The 21,081-nt window shown below is 29.8% G+C and overlaps 1 protein-coding gene across 1 annotated transcript in view; it reads left to right on the forward strand.

Annotated features, from left to right (window-relative positions):
* The window catches only part of LOC100169221 (ALK tyrosine kinase receptor), a 446,893-nt gene that overhangs the window by 304,036 nt on the left and 121,776 nt on the right, over nucleotides 1-21,081 (forward strand). The window lies entirely within an intron of this gene.

Here is a 21,081-nt window from a genome sequence, read left to right on the forward strand (position 1 = left end):
ATATAGCATCATTGCTTAAGTATAGTTGGCGTATATTATTTGTTATAACTAAAACAATATTTTATTTTATACAATAGACAATAATAATAATATGAGCATTATATAATAATAATTACTGTATAGATTTAAAACTGTGATACCGAGTAAAAGTAATATTACTCGAAAAATGGACTACTAAAATCAAAAATGCAAGATAAACGCAATATGTAATATTATGTACTTGAGGACTCACTAGTCGTCAAATAAATGCAAAACAACAATGGAAATCAAGAACAGTGTACGACTATTAACGAAATAAATATTGTAACAATCATCGTGTTTGAAAAAAAAAAAAATAGAAATAAATCTATAGGAACCAAGTTGGCGTTACATCGAATTCGTTGAAATGTTGCAACGACTGCGTAGTATCGCTGAATAATAAACTGTAATAACTATGAGAAACTAAATATTATGACGTACTCCACAGATGGTATAATATATTTTGTAGGTATTACCATTAATGAATAAAAAAAACGTATCGTAAATAAAAATAATATGTGATAATCAAAAGTCAAAGGTAAATGCAAGATGTAATATTTTGTACCACTGCAGGTCTCACTAGTTTTAAAATATAATGTTGTGCAAAACATCAATGGGAATCAGAAACGGTTACGATTATTAAAAATATAAAATATATTATTACAATCGTCGCGATTGAAAAAATCCAGACAAACCTATATGAACATTAGGAACCAAGTTGGAGTAAAATTCGTTGTAATTTTGCTATACCTGCATTGCTGAATAATAATATTAATTATTATATTTAATGTAATAACTATGGACAACTAAACATGCCCAATGACGTACTCCAGAGATGATATAAAATATGTATTGACATTAATAATGAATAATTATCGTATTATATAATATATAGGCGTCAGTTGACATTTAAACACACTGAGCGATGAAATGATACAAATCGATGAAATGCGGACGTTCTTTGTGAACAATAGTTAGGGAATAATCCCCGTAGAAACACATGATATTTGCCTTTAGTTAGTTGAAAAGAGTGATCGAAATTGATAATTGTATACGAACTAGCTGAAATTATGTTAGAAGTCCATTAGAAATGATGCGGTGATCATGAAGCTTTCACAATATATATTCGAAAATATTCCAATGTGAAATAACGGCAAAACCTAAAGTAGTTATTAACAATTGGTATACCTTATTTTTATCTACTCATAGGTTAAACCATTTTAAATTGATAGAGAGCAATACTATATAATATTATTTGAAATAAAATAATTAAGTGGAAAAATATATTTTCCACAGAATTTTGATTTAAAAACTATTATAAATTATTATAAAAATAGATACTTATTTTTATAATTTTGTATTATATTATTTTCACATAGGTACCTATCTATTATTTTTAATTCATTCCAAAAGATCGTTTAAAAAAAAAAAAAATTAATTCTCATAAAAATATTGAACTTTGGAGTATGAAATAAAAAATGCACGATGCCACTCAAAAATAAAAAAATCTTATGATAAAAAATAGTAAAATTATTTTTATAATTTTGAAGAATCTTAATGTTAACCTTTAAAACAATCGCACCATGTTTATTTGGCGCATGTTAAGGTCTAATACTCTAATTATTTCAAATCATTTACAGACTACAGTGCAAATGAATTCTGTAATAGAGTTTTTATTTAATAAAGAATATACTTAAATCTTAAAAGAATAAAAATAATTTAAAAATCTTCAACGTTTATAATCTTATTCAAATTTTAAAATTAAAATTAAAGTTATTTTCTTAAAATTATTATTCTATGACATTAACAATTAGTTTTATCAGTTTATAAATGTTAAGTTTATATTTATAATTATTAAAATAATAAATATTATTTATGCATTATACTACACAAATTATATATTATATTTAATATATAATAATATATTATAATGTGTTTTAGAGATACACTATTTCTTATCAAATATTATTAATAATCAAGAAGTTATGAATGTAGTATACTATTTTATTTAGACGATCGTATCTTAAATCCAACTGTTTTCCCTGTAGCTCATGAATATTATCATACATTCCGGTGATTAAAACTTAATTTTACTCAAACTCCATGAGTTTGACTTTAGTTGAATCGGACGTAGATGCGCAACGTTTCGAGGATCCGCATACGCATACGTGCTATCTGTATTAAAATAATATTATTAATTTGAAACTGTAATTAAAACCATAAGTTGCAGCCAATCGCTGAATGATGATACATTTTTACTGAAAACGTTGTCGGTTGTGCATCGGAAATGCCTCGGAAATAGGCGCCATTACGTTCTCTCGGATACGGATGTATAGATATTTTACATCCTCCAGAGTGGGCTATGGTAAAACACATTATTACTATATATTTTTTTGTATACAATTCTAAAATTAATTTAAAAGTTATATTTCCGATGTGAAGACTAATACGGGTTGTAGCAATTTTCAAACAGGATTACCATCCAAAAGAACCAAAATACTTTTGTAATTATTATTGATTACAAGGGATTTTATGCATTAAACAACGAAACATTTATGTATTTTAGTAAATTATTTTGCGTTTACGCGGTGTTTGATTTAGACACTATACTACAACATTGCTGAATTTCGAAATTACATTTTAAATTCCTCGTTAAATTGAAAAATAATAATTTAACGGAATGTTTTAAATTATTGAATGAAATGCTTGGGAAGGATACCATATTATATTACCACGTCACGTATGGTGCACACTAATTTTTGAGTGGCCTAAAATGTTTAAAGAGTGGGAGGAGGAGGCAAAAGATTACAAGCATAATATGGCCCACTGCAGAGAAATCCTAGGATAGTACCAACAATTGACAAAAATATCAAACAAATAACCCAACTATATTTTCGATAATATATTAACAACGTGATAATATACGTCATATAAAAAAAGTAACAGTTTTACACATTTTACACGACTTGTGTATTAACAATATTATATTATATTTTGCATTATGATCATATTATATTCATATTACTCCATTAGACATTTGTTGCAAGCCGATGTTCACGTCTCAGTGCACGAGTACTCTCTATATTAGCTAAATTTAGCTCCTTGTGACGTATTATACATTTATACGTATAATACCCAAAAGGGAAAACTTTGTTTAAGATAACTCATCTTGAGCCCATGGAAGAGGTGAAGAAAAAAGGGGTGAATCTACTTAAAGGGTTGACTTTTTCGATGAAAGAAACATATTGTATAGTAATTTGTAGATAGGTAATATAGGGAGATCATAATTTAATAGCAAAATAATTCAAATTAACGACATTATTCCACAAATTCCGTTTTTAATCCCACACCTCAATTAAACGTATGTTCTACGCGTTACATCTGATATTAAAAATAATTTTCTAATTGTTAATTTTAAACCTTGGACTGGTTCACATTATTAACAGTTTCATTCATCGATATTTAGGTATATAATTACTGTCGTTATTACTTAGTATGTTTTATTATCCTAATCATGGTAATGATGATATTTTTGAAACTCAAATGAAAAAAAAATAATGTTTTTTTTAAACTTTTATAACAAGGTATCTAATTTGAGATATTATGCCATAATACATTGTTATATAATTACTATATTATATATTAGGCATAATAAATTGATACTGAAATGTAACTAAAAAATAAATGGTTTAGAGTCTAAATTTTAGAATTTTTCTAGAATCAGTTTAGTGGGCGTATTACATTAAAAATATTTGTGTTCCAATAACAAATTAACTGCATGCAGTGTCAAGTGATTTGGGTGAAAAGATTCACATATAAGGTTTACACGATGACAAAAACAACAATGATGTTCGTTTGAATTTTTAATACCAAAATATCAACGTGATTCGAGGTATAATATAAAATTATGTTATATGAGTTTTTTTAGTTTTTTTCGAAATGTCATAAAAAATACCTTACAAATCACTGATTACTTTTTCATAACCCTAAAAATATTTAAACACTCAATTTTTTATTTTTCTATTTACAATATCATAATCGTAAATATAATGATGCTATTATAATAATTATAATATACTCATGGAATATTTCTTTGACAAACATGCTAATGTTAGATACTTTTAAATCTATATAAAATAATATGTAATATATAATTATTAATCTGGAAAAATTTAAACACGACTACTATAATCTAACAATTTAGTTAGTTAAATATTAACTAATAAATATCTAAAAGACGGCGGTCACTAACATTGTTAAGAGATTTTTTCTTGTTGACGTTAAGTATTCATACGCTCATTAACACTTCTAAAACTATGTTTATTTTATAGATTGTAGTTTCTGAATAGATATAGAAATGTTTGTATACCTTATCAGTATAATGATAATTTATGAATTTGTAATAATTAATAATTTTTGGAAATCTATTTTAATCCAATCTCGATTGAATAGTGCCATATATAGTTTCATGATCCAAATAATATACTCATAAACTAAATTCGTTAACTTTGTCTTATTCATAAATAACACTGTAATTTAATACATAAGACACTATAATTAAACCCGTAGAACAAAGAATTTTTTTTTTATGTATTTGTTTACTATTATTTTAATGGCAATATTATTATTATTTATATTACACAAGGTAACATAACTAAAACAATCTTAATATAGTTTCAAACTTTTCTTGATGTCCATTTGGTATAAAATATAATATTTTAAAAACCCATAATTCGTTTGTCCAAGCATTGACTCCTCAATTTTTGTAGCAACAATTCTATAATATTTATCCTCCATGCCTATTTTCATCCTTCTGTTTTCATAAGTAACGCAAGTTAATACAAAGAAATCGAAAACGCAACCCAATATTTTATTACTTGCTAGCTGCCCCACCTGGCGTTGCCCTTGAAAAAGATTTATTTTTTTTTAACTTCTATATAGAAATGTGCCTTATATTATTTACCTTTTAACGATGTCAAGGAGCTTACAAACAACCAATAACTATAATATTAATATACTGACTTACGACGCACATATAGGTACATGCACATTCTACTTATTCAAACAGCCCGATCTTCTTATGGGAGATAAAATGTTAATAATTATAAATACAGTCGGCTGCACTGCTGAGTCATGCACATGCACTTTGAGTTGAAAAGAGACAACGTTATCAGTCAAATTGTTGTGGCAAAGAGAGGTCCAACCAGTACTATTTTGTGCAGCAGACTCTTATAGTATAGATAGGTATACAATATGTGGAATATGAATCTTTATATCCAAAAATCTAAGCTCAATCAACAATGTTTGCGTAATTAATAAAGAAGCGACTAAAATACAAAATCACTTAAATAATATTACTCAAACCCTTTAGTTTTTATACTATCATGAGATTCATTTCTTCGAAATCCAATGCACTTCTTGAAACCACAATGGTGTAGAGACTACTCAGTCAATAAATAAAAACGTAATAACAAGTCAACAAATTAAAACATGAAAAAACAAAACATAAAAAAATACGATGGGTTCCACCAATGGATTAGTCTTTGCTCCTCGTGTAAATATTGCAAAAGAAAAAAAATATATTTTATGATAAAAATTACTTATAATAATTGTGCAGATTGTAAATACCTATCTCAGTATTTTTTATAAATAACAATCATAAAAAAGAATTTTAATTTAGATTAATTAAAGAATTATGTTTACTCACAAAACTTTAGGGATTAAAGAACAAAAATTAAATTAAAATGAATCTTGATTTATATTTAAAATAATATAAAATAATTATATTTTTTATTCAACTGAAACCTCGAAATACGCTTGGGATGCTTTTAAATTAGAGTTTGAATTGTTATGAGTTTGATTTGGTTTCATATTGTATTAACGATAACCCTGTATTACAGAAAATAAAGATACGTTATAGCAGTGGTTCCAAACCTTTTTTATCCTACTTCATTCCCCTTAAATTTAAGTTTCGGCATATTTTTTTTTTTTTTTTTGGTGAGTCGTACAAATGAATCATAAATAAATAACTATATATTATACAACTATATATTTACTTGTATTATCATTTTTTATTATTTTCATAATTTTAAAAAGGTATTATAAATCAACTAACGAATAAGTAATAATATTAAGTATAAAAAAAAATTGTTGAATATAAAAACAAAAATATTAATATACAATATAAATAATATAAGTAAATTTATTGAGAAATTTGAGACTGTTTCTTTCTTACCAAATCCATAATCCGTGGGGATATTTTTGACAACGTTCAACGCATATCATTTTCAACATTCAAGGGAATTCTTTGTTCGCTTTTTATTTTAAAGTGTGGAAAAGCCTGATTCACAAAGATACGTAGATAAAAATTAGGATTAATAATATGAAAATTAATATGGTGATTTCAATTTTACACGTCATTGTAAAATAACATAATTATTTCCGTAATTTCGTCAATATATCCCCCCCCCCCCCCCCAGAGCAGATTCTAAATTACCCCTCCGCCGGTAGGAGACCGATGCGTTGTAGAGAGGATACCACTAAACAGAACCTTTCCTACATACATTATATTCAAATGTTGACGGTTGCGTCGAGAACGCGTTAAATGAAACGTCACGGACATAAAACGCTTCCGAGAGTGTCAAGATAAAGGACACGAATACACGATATTTCGAATCGTTGTGTTCATTAGTCAACTATCCACGGAATACACTGTAAATTATTTAACTGAACTATTAATTAAATAATAATACAATAATTTAATAATATTTTCTAGAAATAAAACTACTGAGCCAATCAAAATTCGTTAAGTTAATATACAATTATAATGAATACCTAATAATAAAAGTATATGACCTATTATTTGATTGTAATATTATTGCAACGTCACTGTATTTTTTTCTAAAGTTTTTCGTGAAAAAGATTGGTTTTTTTACATTTAACATATAGTTCATTAGGTATTAAAACGTTTCAAATATTTTATTTGTAATATTATATTGTTTTATGTTAAGTAAATACACAAAAATTACCATTAATTTGTCTATAATATTATGCATGTTAGTTTTTATTATACTTACTAACAAACATTTTTTTCTCAAATTACCTACTAAAAGTTTCTTTTCTTTGAATTTATCCAATACCATAAATTTTACAATTATACATACAAATATGAAAATGAAATCAAAACCATTATTCATCTAAATGTATATTGTTGTCGAGTTTCTACATAAACATGTACCCTCAATAAATTGAAAAACAGTATCAACTCTATAGCTAGTATGTAGGTAGGTAGGTACCTATTATAATGATATTTGGATATCAACATTGAAATGTGTTTAACAGTGTATGAACTGGTTCGATGGAAAATTCTGAGTGAGCCAAAGTCAGAGTAAATTCTATTACACGCCCTATACTTTTATTTATCTTTGCAAACCGCACAGATCGACAATTGTCTGCATTAGTCGATGGTTTTATGTGGATGCGTTCGAAATATTACTCGTTACGGTTAATTTTGTTGAAATGTGATTGATTTTAAAAATAACCAGTATTTTCTAAATGAATAATTTATAATATTATTTGAATGACATTAATAAAAACGTTAGTTTTTTTTTCCCATTGAGATAATAAATTTTAGTAAAAATTAGTGTTACTACTATATTATATTAATATTATTCATGATTAAATTAACATACAAAAAACGAAATTCAGGCTCAAAAAAAATACGATATTCCAAGAAATCTAAATAAATTAGAATGTAATAAAACCAACCTAATATTATATATTTTAATTCAAAACTGAATGTTTTACGCGTAATTAATATTGGAAAACATCATACAAGACCTTATACTAATAGGCGGGCAATAGTGGCAGTTCGAACGATTATGGGACGAGAGGACGGTACATCGTGTATTGCGCACATACGCATTAATGAGTGCAACATTTTTATAACCGTACCAGACGTAAAATACGATAAAAATTTATTACGTATATATTCTATGTACAGTATTTGGTACAGTAAAAATATATTATGTACTCTATGTATAGTATTTGGTACGATGAAAATATACTATGTATTCTATGTAAAGTATTTGATACGATAAAATATTATAAACAATAATATTATATTTGTACTTTGTACTTTAACCTAAGTTTAAACTACAAGTCACAAAATAAGTACCTATACAATATTATTTTATACAGTAGAGACTGTACAGAATGGTAAACCTGACATCACTGTGTTTTGCTGCATCACTGCGTTATGTCTCACCGTGGCTCATAGTGCGCATATGGTTTACGGAAGGCTCGTCTGTTGGTATAAGGTCTATGGTAAATATACAGTTTTTCTTGTATTACATTTCTCAGTCTCTTATACTGGCGTTTCGTGTGGTATTCGAGTGAGTGTGTTGAGTTTTCACAGTGGCAAATTATGTTCGAAGAATTATCCTAATATTTAAAACGAACCTGTACACTGGTTTAACAACCTGTTTTTTTATTTATTTTCGAGTGGACTTAAGATTTTCCACGGCAACGTTTATCACGCCTAGTTTTAAAACGTCTACATAATAAAATGTAATTATTAACTCCCATCATTCATCGATTACTGTACTTATATTTCTGATCTTCCGACATGGACTCGACGAGAATAACCATCACAATCGACGCCAGTGCCGACATTTTGGCGGCCGTTGCAAACGCCAGCGTCGGGGGCCGTGGAGCCGGGACGTCCCGGGCGGCGGTGACCGCGGCAGAACCGCCGACGATAAGGGAAGTCAATAAGAAGGTAACCGGCAGAACGGTTGCGACGAAAAACGAGTCGTCCAAGCGTCGCAAGGGCGTGTCAACAGTGGTCCAGCGCTCCCGGTCGCCGATTCGTCGCAGCCCCATGCCGCCCTTGCCGTATCCACCGAAACACAAGATAAACAACGCTTGGAAGAAAGTACCACCGATTCCCAAGCTGACGGTGACCATCGGCCAGGAATCGGTAAGGCTGACTTGGGATGACGGCATCAGCTTGGGATCGTATCACCTGTACGCGGTCATGGCCGGCCACGAACTGTTCGCGTGCGTACTCGGAGACGAAGCTGACCGCGGAGATGCGCGATGGGAGAAGTTGAAATTCATCGAGGCCCTTCCGCCGAGCCACAACCGGCGGCAGCCAGTCAGCTGCAAAATCAGCAACATGGTCGCGGAAGCCGAATATTACTTCGCGGTCCGCCCGGTGGACGTGCACGACAGACGCGGACCCTTTGCTATCGTGTACGCGCGGCTCTGATGTCGGCCGCCTTCGAGAATGGAATGAGTACGCCAGTTTGACATAGGATTCTTATAGGAAACGTACTCATGTCACAGTCTGTTTTAGCCTGACAATCTCCGTTGTTGTATATTATTATTATTATTTAACCTTATACGAGTTATGTATTGTATCTGTGTTAGGTTTCTATTTTTGCACCTTATTACACGACATATTTTTTTTTTTTATATAATTTATGTATATTATGATAATGGTTAAAAATTATATTTTATTTGTATTGTCAAACAGCCCATAGTGTGCGTGTTGTCATATCATTTTAATATCGCAAGTTAGTTTAGTTCTATAAAAATAATTAAAAAAAAATTGGGTATCGCTGCAGTAGGTGTAACTGTGAGTTTTAACTGTAATAATCGATGTGTTAAATTTTAATCGAATGATATAAAATCATTGTCTACGGAAAACGGTTCTATGCAAAGACGGTATGTCAGTTTTATATTAAAATAATATTCATTAAATTGAAAAAAAAAATAACTAAAATCGTTACTCTCCTTTGACTTCGTCCGAATTTGAAGTTAAAATATCTCTTAAAAATTACAGTATTTATGAAATTTTCTAAAACCTATTTTGCGTTAAAAATCAGTTTTCCTTACTTTTTTTAAATTTTTTTCGACGTTTTTAATAACTACTGGGGAATTTTCAGTTTTGATCTCACGAATACACCAATAAGATTCACTTTTTCCCCGGAAAAATGAATTAAGTTGAAAACCGATACATTTTTTTACTAAGATATTTGTTTACAGACAGAAAATAAAATACACACACTATTTTAAAATCAGTAAATTCACCGCCCCGCCAGAATCTAAAATACATTTCAATATTAAGCCTAAAGTTTTGAATGTTATAATTTTTGTATTGTTTTTAAAAATATTAAATTATTTAAACCTAAAATAGGTATAGATGGTATAGGGTATCAAAAGCAATATATAATCGACATTTTACGATGCTCAATTATGTTACAGTGTATTATAGTGTGTTGTAAAATATGATTATTTCACTTTTTAATACCATAAAAAAAAAGGATATTTATAATCAATAATTTTTTATTGTTGATAGTATAATATCAACTTGATACTAATTAAATTTCTCTCATAGTTTTATTACTATAACAATAATATTCTTTCTCAAATAATTTATATAAATGATACAGTTCAATCAAAAACAAAAACAAGTAAGAGTAGTATAATTAGAGTTCATTTAGTATATAATAAGAAAAATAAAGACAGTACCTACTCAAGAAACTTGGCTATTCACTGATTAAATAAGGGGTCCTCATAGGCGAACTCCATCATATTATATACCTACAATTAGAGAATTTAAGCAATAACAAGTTGGAGTGAAATTATACTAGAAATATAATAAGCAATAAATTAGAATTGGAGTAGGCATACAAAATAAACGTGGAAAATGTGTTATAAAATTCAGTATAGTATAGGTAACATTTTAAATACCTATTATACTTAATAATTATTATGTACTTTTTGTACGAGGTGATCTGTTTGTTACCTTGTATATTTCTTATATAACAGTAAAGTGTACCAACGTTGAGCAAAACCTTCCCAAGCTATAATACATATATTTGTGAATATTTCAAACATGTTATCATGTCACAAAGTTATAAATTACCATTATGAAACTATTATATTACCAAAATATTACCATTCGTGGAATATGCTAATCCAAATATTTGGTGAAAATGTCAAGCGTCTGTTAGTTTTTGAGTTACACCAAATAAATAAAATCGATTTTTCAATAAAGAAGTATTTAAATTCAGTTAAGTAGTTCCAGAGATTACCCCAAACAAACGAATAAAAAATGTATCTTCTTTATATATTATTAAAGATAAATGCACAACGTACTACTTACTTTTAGATGACATTTTAGACAGTATTTGTCTATGAAAATCGTATTGTTTTATACAATAGAGATTTAAGTTTAAACTTTTGCATTTTAAAGTTTCGTCATCCGTAATTTTTAGTATCTTATGTTTTGAAATATTCACAAATTTTATTTATTAATTATTATATTTTACTATGTACAGATACATAATAAATACATGGCGTAACCATGTGGTCTGATACCACATCAAACAAAAGTAACTTCATAATACTTATAACCTAGGCTGGGAAAGTTAACAATTTTTTTTAAATTCTTTAAGTTAAGTTATTTTAAAATAATAAATTTAAGTTAAAAGTTACTTATATATTTTTCGTTAATTCGTTAAGTTAAAAGTTAACTTTGAAAAAAACAGTAATTTAACTTAGTTTAATGTTAAAATTTTCTAATTTGAAAAAATAATAATATGGTCAAGAAAATTACTTGGGAAATTCAAAATGATACATCAAAGTAAAAACCTCATTCAAAAATTTGCATTATTATTTGGATGAAAATTAACTTAATTAGGAAACTTTTGAAGACAATCAACTTGAAGTTAACACGTTAATCTTAGCAAAGTAATTCAATAAGTTAAAAGTTAATTTGAAAAAAAGTAGAGTTAATTGACTTAATTAAAATTAACTAAATGTTTTAACTTAATTTGAACTTTTAACTCGTTATTGCCCAGCCTTACTTATAACTATTATTTAAATGTTTTTACCAAGCTAAATTTCATAACATATTTTTCTCATATATTTTGTATGTCTACCTTATATATAATTTCTTATTAGCATAACTTCACACCCACTGATTCTGACTTACATTTGAAGTGGTCTGCCACCCCGTGAATGAAAAATCAAGTTTATTGGTATCACGTCAATCTTTATTTAAATCAATCAGACATTATACTATTTACAACAGGACACGTAGCAGTATTGGGCATGCGTGTTACGGATTGACTGGTTCGACTGGAAAATTATATTATATGTAAAGGACTGTATCTTACACAAAAGTCAGCAATAAAAGGGATCAACTAGGCACTAGCCTATACATTACGCGAAGATATGGCCGTGACCGAGTGAGTCGTGTAACGATCCCCTGACGAGGTGTGAGGGATATCCGTATTTGACCCCTGAGGGCCGTTTTATAACTGCCGTCGATCTGTGGACGTCTGGTGGTGGCCAAAGTTTGCTACAACCATGTGGGTTTGAATAATCCACCTCTGACTTCGGTGGGAACGCCGTGACTGATGGTCGTCCATAGCTCTACTACGCACTGAGTCGTGAATAATATTCCAACTAGGTCGTTTCATTATAATTGTAATTCACTCTTTGCTTTGCTTTGGATGCGAGCCGGTCGGCTATGTTGTACGTTTCAGGCGTGTGAATAGTTAACCGGGTATTTGTTCTGTCGTATCGAAAAGTAAACGCCTCAATCCGTTAGAGGCAGTCGCAGATTTCGGGACTCCTGATATCACAATCCATGTCAATCAAATCATCAAGTCACATGTGTCTAAATCCTCTCGTAAACCGGTCCTCATCTCTCCAAATCGTAGTAAGACCTATCAGGACAGACTTACGGGGTTTGTTGAAAGACCCTACCTTCCGTCCTAATTATAACCGTACCAAGACCCACCAGGGCTGATGGTTTTGAATTTTGTATGCCCGCAGAAAATTTTAAACTAGGCAATAAATATATATTGCGCTGTAGTGGAAAATATTAAATCTGCTATAAATAAAATAAAAATGTCTCGTATTCGAATAGGTACATGTATTCAGTTTTCGCGGAGGTAATATATTTTCTAAGAACCATCGTAGTATTTAAAATAACCTGTACTGGCTTAACAACTTGTGTTTTTTTATATTTTTAAGCAGATTTAAGATTTTCCAAGGCAACGCGTTTTAAGTTTATTACGCCTAGCTATCATGATAAAAATATGTCATTTGTCTACCGTCATTCGTCGAGTCAGGAACCTGACATGGATGCTCGTAAGATTACCATGGTGGATGAGGAATTCAATAGGAGGATGGAAGCCGTCATCGAAAGTGTGGCGGCTTTACACGGCGAGGCGCCCCAGCCTCGGCAATCTGTGAGAGTGGTGCAGCGGCGCAGCCAGTCGCCAATCCGTAGCCCCATGCCCCCATTACCTTATCCACCAAAACATAGGATCAATACCGCTTGGAAGAAGACGCCACCAATACCCAAGCTGACAGTGTGCACCGAGCCGGGAACTATTAAGCTGACATGGAATGACGGGATCAGCGTCGGGTCCTATCATCTGTACGCGCCCTTGGCCGGACATGAACTGTTTGTGTGCGCATTGGATGGTGTCGTCGACAGCTCTAAATGGGCTAAGCTGAAATACATTTTGGCCTCAGCGCGAAGCCAGAATCGACGGTTACCCGTCAATTGCAAGATGACCAATATGGCCAGAGGAATAGAATATTACTTGGCCGTGCGAGGGGTTGACATCCACGAAAGACGTGGGCCATGTGCCGTAGTGTACGCGAGGCTCTGAAATCTGCATCAAAGAGTATACAGGTATTACGTACGTCAGTCTTTCAAATTGCCAGTAGATTCCTGTCACACGTCTAGAATCAAACGAATTGTTCTTATTTCAGTTTCCTCGGTGGTCAATAATAATAATAATAATAATAATAATAATAATAATTACTATGTATTATATTATAGCAATATACGAGTAACGGTCATGTTAATTATTGTTTTGTATCTGAGTTTGGTAATATTTTTACACCTTATGACACGTCATATTATCAAATTTTTATATGGTATTATAGGCACGTTATTTATTTATATTTCCAAACAGTTCAACATTAATATGCATATATTACGTTGGGTATAGTGTATTTGAATTGTATTATTATAATTAGTTGTAGCTTCAATTGTACTCATTTACAACTAGTTAGCGAATAATATGACGTCCTCTTTCAGACAAAAGTATTTTAGCTATATAATATTAATATTAGAACATTTTAAGTTTTTATGTATTATATTTCCCAGTCACTTGTCCAGAAACTGGAAGATTTCTGATATTCGTATATCTACGGGTATTCAGTTTTCACGGTAGTTATATATTTTCTGAGAATTATTGTAATATTTTAATTTACCTGTACTGTCTTCACAACCTGTTGTGAGGTCCAACACAAATCACGCACAAGAAGTGCATTAATTATTATAAAAACATGTAACAGGTACATTATGAGCGCGACGTGTGATAAGACAATTTATCCCGCAGACTCCAGGTCTCCACCGATCGATGACCGCACCACTTGTACGGCAGTCGCACACACGCTCCCCTTCTTGTACCCATGGTTTAGGTATAATTATATAAGATCTCCTCACACCAACGATCACCATACCTTTACCGAGGCACCCAGATTATCGGCCACTCATTATTATTATTTATCATTATCTTGTGACCCTCTCTGTCACCTGTCCGTGCCAACCACGATAGCCTGGTATCGGCCGACTGAGCAAAAGACTGGCACTTCATTTTTTGTACCCGTACCTACAAGATGGACAGCGAGTAGGCATCGTTTTTGCTGGTGCGCTAAGGTGCGGCACATGAGAACATCATGCTGATGGTAAATGTTTTGTTATATATACGTATTATTTCACCGTGACCGGTACTCTTACCTATATCGAGTATCGACTGTAAATATATTATAGGGATACAGTCATATCATACAAACATGTGAACAAGAGGCCTCGAGTTGTTGTCAGTCTACGAAAATAAAGTGACCTCCATATTTTTATCATCTATATATATCATATATACTGGACAAGAATTATTTGTGTGCGTATTGGAAGGCGGTCCCGATGACGTCAAAATATTGGAAAACCTAAACTTCTAGCACTGAATCACAAATGGCGGTTGCCCGTCAAATTCGAGATGACCGTAATTGCCAGGGGTATATAATATTACCTTACGGTGTGCAAGGTGAACAACTGTAATGTACTCTCGGGACTCTGACATCAGCATCAAAAACGAGACATGGGTTGTGTGTACGTCAGTTTGTCAATATTACAGTAGGTAATGGGTTCCTGTCAAACGTACCTAATCAAACGAAATATACTTATTTCAGTATCCTCAGCTGTCATTTATTGTGTATTATTAATTATTACCGCACGAGGTTCCACCATATTGTGCCTTATTCTTTTGAATCTGAGTTACATAAGATAAAGACTGGTTTAGATTTCAGATAATAGAGTTAATATTATTTAGAACTACAATCATTGATAATACGGATAGTAAGTGTACTAATTTAGTTGATCGAATATACATAAACTGTGATAAGTAATTAACTAGTTGTGGGTACGTCTACTTTTTATAATTTTTTCATTGATTGCATTTTAATAAATTTGTTAAATTGCAGGTTTTATCGTTTATAATATTCCAAATCATATTTATTATGCAATATTTTTGGTTTACTGTTATAATAACTTTTAAAAATCATATATTATTCAAATATTTATTTCGTCATAATAATAATATTATTAGAAAACTTTAAAAATTGAAATATTGAATATTAATAGTATTTTTACTAGTGTAGCTTTTAGAGAATTTCTTTCACTATCCAAATACAACGATAAAATTATAGGCACTCAAAACAATACCACGACCAACGACAGCTAAAAAGAAATATTTTTCGCAACAATGTTATATGCACTTACTAAATTACTATCGCTTTCGTGATTAGATTTGGTAACACATTGTTGAAACGGCATAAATCGTGTACATGGCAGTCAGAGTAATATTATGCTGTTGTTTTTGTACGCTGTTTGAAATCGTAATGTTCAATGCTGATTTTGAGTGTATCAGTCGCGTCTAAATTCAACTGTGCGCGCGTGCATCTTACTGTACGGAAAATGGGTAGACTTAATAGGATGTCGGAGGTGAAGAATTTTTAGTATATGACTTATCTCACCGGAAAACTGTTCACGGCTCGTGATGTAGTCAGATTTTGTTGGGTTTGTTTTATTTGAAATACGAAGACTCCATTAGACTCTGATTTAAAAAAAATTCTATTTTCGGAAATTGAACAATCAGGTTTATTTTATTTCACAAATTGCTTCCTATTGGTGTTATTAATAGTTAGTTCCAGCAAAATCAAATTCTTATGCAAGTATAGGGTTTTCTTAAAAAAAAAATTATTTTTTATCATTGAAATGGTTTGGTTTCATTTTCCGTCCGGCTTATTGTATGGATGCCATTTCAATAAGGAATTAAATATCTCATGCATTTTTGCCTCTTAATACCCTATATTAGTGAAACTTTTCCTAACGCATAACAGTCGACTTCAGTATTTATTCTCATTAGTCGGTGAGACCTACTCAGTAGACATTATTTATTATATCCCTGTAATAGTTTGGAACACGATAATGTATATTATATTATACAAATATAGCGTTAACAAGTATAAGTGTATACAGAAAACATTATTGCTCATTAATATTTGGGGCGTTATAGGTAAATGTTTATTTTCCATAAATAAATGCTTACGCCATTAAATTAAAATTAATTAATTTTTAAATGTAATTATATTCAAGTAGTATAATACACATGCCTTTCAATGATCATGAATTATGAAACTTACATTTTTTTAACTTAGATATAATATTATGTATTTTATATATCCGATACAGTTCACCTGCATCAATCGAGTATCCCAGTAAATATATAATAGTAATAGCTAGATCAAATATTTACACAAGTAATAAATATTAACAGATAAATGATGAAAAAAATAAAACGTGAGTGTGCAATATTATATTACAATATATAAGATCACGGTACACAATTGAAGTTTAAATATTTTAAATTAAAAGTGATTGAAAATACCGATTTAAAACTGCAATATAAACCGTGTATGTGCTGGATATTATATTTATTGACTATAATACTGTTGGTATGCAGCAGTACCTACTATACTAAATCTGTTTGATGCACATGACGATACATTCAATTTAAAAGTTTATCTGAAGAAAAAAATGTCTTTTTTAACGAGACGTGTGTCTTCATATGCACATCGTGTAATATACGCTCAAGAATAACATTTATTGATTTTATGTAGTAGGTATTCGAGTGTAATATCATTTAATACTAAATGTAATAAACACAGTATTGTCTGTAAACGACGTACCTAATATGTGTGTATTGTTTAGGTATAAACTTATTGCCTGTAAGCAGTTACCATACAGAATGTATATTGATTTCGAAAAATTGACACATTGTAAAGTGCATTTCTATTCCTATTTCTACTTTAAGTACTTGAACTAACATTGCAAGAATAAATCCTTTAATATGACACATCTCTCAAATCGTACACCAGATAAGATTACAGCAAAATAAAATGTATTGCAATATGTTTTATTATTGTTGTTATTCATTTTCTGAGCAATAATAATAATTGTCAATTGACAATGATTTCTGTTCATAAGATAATATAATGTTTGAGATGAACAAATAAGATATATAGTTAGGTCATTATATATACTTGGTTGTAGATATGACGGAAAAAAAATTAATCGAGGCGTATTGGGTATGTAACATGGGGAAAGATAAACAGAGAAACAAACGGAACTGCAGAATGCCTTGGAGATGAATATAACAGAAGTTAAAGAGAAAAGAAACCAAATAATAAATATAGATTGAAGTTGATATAAAGTATAATATATGTATATTTGTATATACAGTACAAAATATATAAAACAGTATATATAGAGGGTATATACTCGTACAACACACCTTGAATTTGATTCTGAGCATTTTTTTCCTTGAGAAAATCTTACTGAAAAATTGTTATTTTGATGTCAGTAAAGAAAATATATAAATATACAATTTTATATAAAGGGTGTCAAAAAATGTATTTATTTATTTTGGGTTTCTGCATTTAACTATTGTCCAATACCGAAAACATATTGTTAGCTTTAAGAAACTAACAACGTACCAAATCATGGATATAGAACGTTCAGCAGAAGAATAGGTATTATATACTTTTATCGTTGGTTTTTACCGTAACAGTTTAAAATGTCAAACCTGAGAGATACTATATTTTGTACTATTTTAAAATCTTTCACATAATGTACCGGCATTGTACGATTTATATATTTTATTCCATAATTGTGTCGTATTTTTGAAATAAAACTAAATTTAATTTAAACAAAAAAGAATGTGACAAAATAATTCAAATAATTTTATCTATATAATATCTACGTCGCTGAAGAACTCGAATTAATAACTCACAAAATGTTTATTCAAATTGTTTCAATGGATTTCAAGTGAAATATAATTTGGCATATCGTTGTTTAATATTGTTCACTTACTGCTGACAAAGGATAATAGTTTTTCCTGTGTTTGTGAGAATCAAATAATTAACACTTAAAGAGACTGGTATTAGTCATTAAGAACCTGCGTTTTAATAATCACATGATACATTTAAAAGACGTCAGTGTGTTTAAAGTTTTTAACAAAATTTGAAATGAGTTCAAGAGAAAGCACAAACATGTATACTTTAGAAGTTTCATTTAACATATTATGTGTTGTACATTGTACTGGATTAAAAACCTTATACTTTATGCTAAAAACTAAATTATTTTTAAAGTTCATAAATTAAAAAAAAAATGGTCTAAAACACTGTGACAAATACAAATATAATAGTGGTCCAACAAATAAAATGAATCCTACAAGTATATTATAATATAGATATTCATATTTAAAATCACAATTTCTATGCGCTAGGGTACCTACGGTCTATTTTTTTTTTAAATAAGCAAGTTACAGTATGAAATATAGTACAGTAATTTGAAAATTACATTTAGCAAACGTTAGAAATACTTCAGACTAATATTTAAACTGATCATTATTTCTCAATTGAATATAAATTTCAAAACAACAGGAAATTTATTTATTGGTAGTGAATTATCTAACTAGAAATTATTATAATATTATTAGTATAATTTTATATTAATACGATTTGAACATTTTATTTTCGTAGACGCATAACATATATATATATATGTTATGCGTCTATGAAAATACCGTCACGTAGGTAACTATTTTGTATCTAAAATATAGATTGTTATACAGATACCTAAAAAACTATACCAAATCAGAATATTATCGAGTATGAACCCTGTACAATAATAATGTACAGTCAGTACAAGTCAGTAGGTATAGTCACATTCGTCACCGTTATTAAAATCATTGAATCTGCACGCCATGACGTTGGTGAAGACAGTGACCGAATAAAAATGAACCTAAACATATTATGATTCTATCATTTCTGGAATTGATAATATTCCTATAATTTAATGCGTTTACACAAATATTATGAAACAGTGTAAAGCCGATGAATAATATTATGATTACACTGCAGTATAAACGCCTCGAATATTAATATTATTATCATATTATTACACAGAATAAACGTCTCACATAATATTATTATTTATTTTTATGATACAGTTAAAACTACTAAGGTTATTAGTTTTGTTAACTAATGTTCATGTTATAGAAGTGTAAACACGGTATGGTGTTTAAAGTTTAAAATGGGTTGTAATCGCTATTTTTTTTTAAAAAAGATCTTTTTAGGGTTGTCTTTTTGTGTGTTCAGTGATTTCGTATGGATTCTCTAGAATTTTCAGGTTATATCAAATTTTGGGCATGGTTTTGACAGTGGACAAGAAGGCGTTTTACTGATAAATGTTCACCACAGGTTGGGCACAACACTGCATGGTTCTTATCTTCTCATAAAACGTCCGTCGAGCAGCGAGACATGATTGGTATGCTTTTAACCGTAGTTTCCTTGATAATTGCTCCCACTTTACGATTATACGTTCGTAGTACCTAACAATAATATTATTGTTATTTCGTATATTAGAAAATATATTTTTCATTAAAAATGTCTACCCGGGTGCATCAATTATTTATATTTATATATGGAAATGGACCATTATTAGGTATATAATATGATATAATATATAATTTTTGAAAAAAATAAGTAAAACACGTGAGCGACTACGTTAATGTAATTATAGACTATAGCTTAAGCACTAACAAAGAAACGACAAAAAAAAAAAATTCATGCACAATAAATTATGTTGGTACTCTATGACTGTTAATTGGTTCATTTATTAAAATATCTTAACCATAAAACAATCAAATCATATTTAATTTGTCATGATATTTATTACCTGACGGAATTTGTTTTTCTCAAATGTTGAATGTGGTCGTGGGAATACTGAACATTAATTATTATTCTACTCACCGACCTACAATTAAACTACAGTACAATTTCAGAGGTGTATTATAGTCCACCGGGAATACGCAATAAGTTCTGAGATTGGGTAGTATTTTTTTTTCATTTGTGATTAACTGTGATCTACGACTGTACATTTTGCATTTGAAACCCAACTGGAATATAACTAAATCCAGGGAATACTGAATAATATAGGTATCACCGTGATATATAAAAGACATTGACACACACAAAAACTTCGTTATTTAAGTAAACATTTCGATAAAATTCCAGCGGACATGCTCCATGCACAACAAACATTTTTTTTTTTATAAATTTGAACGTCTAATTTAAATAGATACCTACGCTATTAATATAATTAACATAATAATTAATAAGTAGTAATTGATTCTCGTGCATGTTTTGATAATTTAATGCTTTACGAGTAAATAATGTATATTTTTAAGCACCCCTTGTAATTTACCCATTATTTAAGAAAAAAAAATAACCCAATATTTTTTGTATTTATTTAAATACATTGTTTTATATATTAATTTATGTATGGACTGGTGTAGTAATACCAAATCTTTATAAACGTATAAAATAAATTTTGGTTGAAAG

This window comes from Acyrthosiphon pisum, chromosome X (assembly GCF_005508785.2).
Source record: "Acyrthosiphon pisum isolate AL4f chromosome X, pea_aphid_22Mar2018_4r6ur, whole genome shotgun sequence".
NCBI classification, from domain to species: Eukaryota; Metazoa; Arthropoda; class Insecta; order Hemiptera; family Aphididae; genus Acyrthosiphon; species Acyrthosiphon pisum.